This window comes from Orycteropus afer, unplaced genomic scaffold (assembly GCF_000298275.1).
Source record: "Orycteropus afer afer isolate SDZICR_OR568_19922 unplaced genomic scaffold, OryAfe1.0 scaffold00337, whole genome shotgun sequence".
NCBI classification, from domain to species: domain Eukaryota; kingdom Metazoa; phylum Chordata; class Mammalia; order Tubulidentata; family Orycteropodidae; genus Orycteropus; species Orycteropus afer.
In genome coordinates this window covers 1,637,621-1,644,806 of record NW_006921924.1, presented here as the reverse complement: position 1 = coordinate 1,644,806, position 7,186 = coordinate 1,637,621, and positions in this window count along the sequence as shown.

Below are 7,186 nucleotides of genomic sequence, written 5' to 3'. Positions count from 1 at the left end.
CTTTACATAGACACAAGGTTGATAGGTTTTTGAAATCTCTAACTGCTTAAAGTACATCTTCTACTCTGTCATTAATCGATTAGTATCCTTTTGACTGTTTGCTCTAAAATACACAGGAAAACTTCATTACTACATTTCAATGACACTTTGGATAGAGTAAATACTGGAAAGACAGTAGATTATCTCAGCTGGAAGAGAGAAGTAGATTTATATCCTTTTTTTTTTCTTGCAACTCTGCAAAAAACACAAACAGAATTATATAGCCAATCATTAAAACCTCTTTATTTTATTACATAGGCTTGGATCAAGATAATTCCTTTTCAACACAACAGTGATGATGTTGCAGTACTTCTCAAAACAGTTCTCTTTCTAATGTTTCATTAGCTTTGTAAACTTCTTGCTTTGCTCCAGAGTATTTTTTCTTTATTTCATTTGTAAAGCAAGTAAATGTAATAAGCTCCCTTTTGGAAAATCAACCTAGCTTAAATCATGCATTCTTTATACAATGTTAGGAGGAGAATGGTTAACATTTGTAGCCTCATGACTTGCAAATGAAAGAAAATAATAACGCTTAGCAAGACATTAGAAGAACACATTCACCATGAATCATACTGCCCTTGAAGGTGCAGCTTAAAAAAGCAGAGAAATAGATTTGACACCACTTGGACTTGCAGCTTGGACATGCTGCATTAAACTGTTCAAAATTAATTTAATCTGAGCAAGGAGAATAATAGCCTCTCAGTTCAAGGCTTCTGATAGCAGTAATTTGCACTCGAAAGTACTTCCAAAGGGAAAGAATAAATGAAGGGCGACTCTCCAAAACTGAGTGAGCAAATGTATTCACTAAATGAAAGCCTCTTGATCACCCTGTAAAAGATCGTCCAAAAAAATGACACATTCTATATCATTCTCTTGGATAGGAATTTTCTCTTGCAACTGTTCAATTGCTCTCCTTTAGGGATAGATTCATCCCTTTTTGAACTGTTGACGGGTCTGGAGGAAGTGTCTAGCTTCAGTTGCAACATTAATTCAATGGCCCAAAACCAATTTGCCAGAAGATCATGCACTCATGGGCTTGGTGCCCAATATTTTGTTTCATACTCTGGGGGAAGACATTTCTTGGTGTGTAAATCTAAAAAATAATCATAGCAACATTTAGGGTTTGGGACAATCCGTGACACTTACAAACATAGAACTGTTCTCATCAACCTCAAGTGCCAAGAGAAGGATGTGTACTTGAGAGAGTACTTATACTATGAGGTCTGACTCATTAAACCAGCCATGGAGTAACCAGTGGAAGGAAGCCATTATATAGTGTGATTTAAGGAGAACCAATAAGATCTGCTTGCTCAAAACTCTCTGTCTCTCATTTACTTACCACAAATTATTTTTTAAAATTACACATTTATCTCTTTTTTGGGGATAATGCCTCCAGAAATCACCAACACATATATTTAGCACATTACAATCACCCAGCACCTGGCAGAACTCTGGGGGATTGAGACATAGAGAGAACTAGCCTCAAGGGTACTGGGTAGGTGAGTCTCATCGGAAGTAGATGGGAGCTGAGACTCCTGATGAATGCCTAAGAGTTGATGCTTTCGAGTTGTGGTGTTGGAGAAGAAAGCTAAGAGTACCATGGTCTGCTAAAAGGACTAACAATTCTGTCCTGGAAGAAGTGCAGCCAAAATGCTCCTCGGAAGTGAGAATGGTCAGACTTCATCTCACCTACTTTGGTCATGTTGTCAGAAGGAACCATTCCCTGCAGAAGGATATGATGCTTGGTAAAAGGGAGGGGGTCAATGAAGAAGGGGAAGGCCCTCAATGAGATGGATTGACACAGTGACTGCAATGATGGGCTCAAGGTATAGCAAGGATCGTGAGGCTGGCACAGGACCAGGCAGTGTTTCATTCTGCTCTGCGTAGGGTCACTATGAGTCAGAGATGACTTGATGGCACCTAAGAACCTCCACAACAACAACAAAGTAACAAAGGAGTGAGTACGGAGAAAAATATCAGGGCTTCAAATCAGTTCATTCCAGTTCAACCACCTGCTAAGTATTTGCATTTCTACCCCAAATATACTGAATCAGAACTACATTTTAATAAAATCCTCGGATGATTCTTATGTATACTGTATATATCTCTGTGTGTGTATATGTATACACACACAGATCTATATGAATTTTGTGTAAGTATTCTTATGTGTAGTACTCACTGCCATTGAGTTGATCCCGACGCATAACGACCCCTCCTTGGATTTTTGAGGGGGTATCTCTACGGAAATGGATTGCCCAATCTTCCTTCTGAGGAGTGGCTGGTGGGTTTGAACCACCAGCCTTCTGGTTAGCAGTCAAATGCCTTAGGCATTATGCTACCAGAGCTCTTTTATGTATACTATATATAAGCATATGGCATATGCATAAGTGTATATATGGGAATCTATAAGAAATTTCATAAATATTGTTATGATACTATATATAAAACCCACTGCCATCAAGTTGATTATGACTCATAGAAACCCCCATGGGGTTTCCAAGGCTATAAATCTTTATGAAAGTAGATTGCCTCATCTTCTTCCCACAGAGCAGCTGGTAGGTTTGAACCACCAGCCTTCTGCTTAGCAGCCAGATGCCTTACCCATTAGGCCACCAGAGCTCCTTACATAAGCATATACATAGATATAAATGTGAGGATCTATAATAATCACCTGGGAATTTATTTAATTGTAGATTCCGATTCAGTATATCTGAGGTGGAGATGCAAACTACCAACAGGTTCAAAACAGAAGGAGTTGGTACCGAGCCCTGAAAACCACTGATGCTAAGGACCCAAATAATTACATGCACAGAAAGACAAAACTAACTTCATTTCAGACCATTTCTGTTCCTAGATGTTAATCAAGTAGTTGTCTGCATACACTGGAAGAAATTATTTTTCCCTTGATTTGAGCTCTAATGGTGGTGAGAAGGTACAGGCAGGGAAGTACAAAGAATGAGTTTTTCCAACTGGCATGAGAATAAGTAATATATTAGTATTCAAGTTTCATTTCCAATTCCTTACTTGGTTTTCTTTTGCAAATGTAGAGGAAGGAAAACCAAAAGGTCTTTTAAAATTCTCTAGTAACGCTTAATTTCTTCTAAATAATTTACACGCCAGTAGTTATTTGTTCTATAATAATTCAAATAATGCTGGTTATGCCAAAAGACTTTTTTAAAAATAGAATGTCTCTAGGATATGTTGGAGCTTTAAAATAAACCAAGGACTTTCAGGACATTGAACAACATGCCCAAATGGATCATTGTTGCAAATTAAAGCCCTCATCATCCCCTCTCCCCTCCACCCCCCAAAAAGGAATAGATATCATTCAAAAGTTGCATGCAATATTTTGTATATTTATCTGTTTTTTAGTGAAAACGATTGAATTTTTCCAAGAGTTATACCATTTTCCCTGGGAGACTGCTACTGAAGCCAGACACCTTCCTCCACAGCCTATTAGATGAGTGGTTTAAAAGGTTTTCCGGTTAAGAGAAAATTTCAGAATGGCTGAAATGTTGTTGATCTCTTTCATGTTAGTCTTTCCCCCCCCCCCCCATTTCAGAAGAAAGGAAGAATTCCACTTCTTAGCATTGAGTAATACATTACGCCATGTGTCTCAAAATGGGGCTGTGAACCATTTGTGTTAGAATCACTTGTACTATGAATAAGACACATGGTCATGTGCCACACCTTAGACTCCCTTTGGGATTTATTCTGAAGTTTGAGAACCACCATTTTCCTTCTCTTCACCCAATTCTTATTGAATTCAGAACCCAACCCATAATATCCACGAATGATACCCATATAGCCTCTGCTTTAGCACCAGCTGTTTTTGAGTCAAGTTGTTTGTCATTGAGTAGATTCTGACACAAGTTGTTGTCATTTGGTGCCATCAAGTTAGTTCTGACTCATAGTGACACTCCATTCAACAGAAAGACTGCCTGGTCCAGTCACACATCCTCACAATCAGTGCTGTGTTTGAGTTCATTGTTGCAGCCACTGTGTCTATCCATATTGTTGCAGGGTTTCCTCCTTTTGGTGACCATCTACTTTACCAAGTATGAGGTCCCTCTCCAGGGACTATTCCCCCATGACACTAGTCCAAAGTATGTGAGACAAAGTCTCACCATGCTCACTTCTAAGGAGCATTCAGGTTATACGTCTTCCAAGACACATTTGTTCATTCTTCTGGCAGTCCATGGTATATTTAGTATTATTTGCCAACACCATAATTCAAATGCACCAATTCTGCTTTTGTCTTCCTTATTCATTGTTCAGCTTTCACATGCATATGAGGCAATTGAAAATGCCATGGCTTGGGTTAGAGGTACTTTAGTTCCCAAAGTTATATGCTTGCCTTTTTAACACTTTAAAGTACTCTTTTGCAGCAGATGTACCTAAGGCAATACATTGTTTGATTTATTGACTGCTGCTTCAATGGGCATCGGTTGTGGATCAAAGAAAAATGAAATCCTTGACTTCATTATTTTCTCCATTTATCATTATGTTGCTTGTTGGTCCAGTTGTGAGGATTGCTATGAGTCTGAGTCAACTCCATGGCTGTGGGTTTAGGCAGTGGATATATTGAAGTGTAATCCCTACTGAAAGCAGTAGTCTTTGATCTTCATCATTAAGTGCTTCAAGTCTTCTTTGCTTTCAGTGAGCAAGGTTGTATTGTCTGCATATCACATGTAGGTTTTTAGCGACTGTGCCTCTAATCCTGATGTTGCATTCTTCTTCATACAGTCCAGCTTCTCAGATTATCTGCTCAGCATACATGTTGAATAAATTTGGTGCGAGGATACAATCCAGATGCACACCTTTCCTGATTTTAAACCATGCAATATCCCCTTGCTCTATTTGAATGACTACCTCTTGGTCTGTGTATAGGTTCCACATGAGCACTATCAAGTGTTCTGGAATTCTCGTTCTTCTCATTGTTATACATAATTTGTTATGACCCACACATTTGAATGCTATTGCATAGTCAATAAAACACAGGGAAACATATTTCTGGTAATCTCTGCTTTCAGCCAAAATTCATCTGACCTCAGCAATAATATGCCTCACTTCATGTACTTTTCTGAATCTGGCTTGAATTTCTGGCAGTTTCCTGTCAATATACTACTGGAATATTTTTTGACTTATCTTTAGAAAAATGTTACTTGCATGTGATATTAATGACAAAAAAAAAAAAAAAAAAAAAAAAAACCTCACTGCCTTCGAGTTGGATCCGACTCATAGTAACCCCTCCTTGAGTTTTTCAAAGTGGTATCACGACAGAAGTAGATTGCCCAATCTTCCTTCTGAGGAGTGGCTGGTGGGTTTGAACTGCCAGCCTTCTGGTTAGCATTCAAATACCTCAGGCACTACGCCACCAGAGCTATTGTTCGATAATTTCTGCATTCAGTTGGATCATCTTTCTTTGGAATTGGCAGAAATATGGATCTCTTCCAGTCAATTAGCCAGGTAGCTATCTTCCAAAAAATCTTGCCATGGACAAGTGAGTGCTTCAAGCATTGCATCTATTTATTGGAACATCTCAATTGGTATTTTGTCAATTCCTGGAGCCTTGTTTTAGCCAATTTGTTCAGTGCACCTTGGATTTCTACCTTCAGTACCATCAGTGCTCGATCATATCCTATCTCCTGAAATGGTTGAACATCCACCAATTCTTTTTGGTAGAGTGACTCTGTGCTTTCCTTCAATTTTCTTCCAATGTTTCCTGCATTTTAAAATATTTCCATCATAGAATCCTTCAGTATTGTAGCTTGAGGCTTGACTTTTTTTCTCTTGTTTTTTTCAGATTGAGAAATGCTGAGTGCGTTCTTCCCTTTTGGCATTCTAACTCCAAGTTTTTGCACATTTCATTATAATACTTAACTTTATCTTCTCAAGCCACCCTTTGAAATATGTTCTGCTCTTTTACTTCATCATTTCTTCTGTTTGCTTTAGCTACTCTATGTTCAAGAGCAAGTTTCAGAGTCTCTTCTGACATTCATTTTCGTCTTTTCATTCTTTCCTGTCTTTGTAATAACCTTCTACTTTTTTCACGAGTGATGTCCTTGATGCCATCCCACAACTTGTCTGATGTTCAGTCATTACTGTCCAATGTATCAAACTTATTTTTTAGATGATCTCTAAATTCTGGTAGGATATCATCAAGATTGCACTTTGGTTCCCATGGATTTGTTTTAATTTTCTTCAGCTTCAACTTCATCTTGCATAGGAGCAATTAATGGTGTGTTCTCCAGTTGGCCCCTAGCCTTGTTCTGACTAATAATATTGAGTTTCTCAGCCTAGATATTTTGTATAAATTGAATCATATAATATGTGGCCTTTTATGTCCAGCTTCTTTCACTAGCATAATATTTTCAAGGTTCATCCATGTTGTAGCCTGTGTTGTGCATCATTCATTTTTATGGCTTATTTATACTCCATTTTATGGCTTAGTACATTTTGTTTATCCATTTAGCAGCTGATGGACATTTGAGTTGTTTCTACCTTTTGACTATTGTGAATAGTAATGTTATGAAGATTCCTATACAAATATTTGTTTGAATACATATTTTGCAATTCTTTTTTTTTGCAAGATAATATTTCTTTCTTTTTTTAATTTTTATTGTATTTGGGTGAAAGTTTACAGAGCAAATTCATTTTCCATACAGCAATTCACATACACTTTGTCTCATGACATTGACTGCAATTTCCCACAATGCAACAGCTCCCACTTTCTCCCCATAGTTACCTCTTCCCTGTGTCCCTCCTTCCCTGAACTCCTGTCCCCTGAGCTGTCTCCCTGTGCATACACAGCCCTTCTATTCTTCCATGATTGATCGTGATCTCTCCAAGGAGTGTATTTACCTAATGTAAATGTTCAGCTCACATGACTGTCTTTGGTTTGGCTAGAAGCCACAGGAGTGGGTTCAATTCCAGACCTGAAGGGCAGCTAGGGGCCATAGTCTCAGGGGTTCTTCCATCAGGCTCTTTCAGACCAACAAACCTGGTCCCCCCCCTTTTTTTTATGATTTTGAGTTTTGTTCCACATTGTTCTCCCAGTCTATTCAGTAACTTCTGCATAGATCCCCCTCTGAGTGGTTGACAGTGGTAGCTGGGCACCATCTAGTTCTTCTGGTCTCATAGTCCT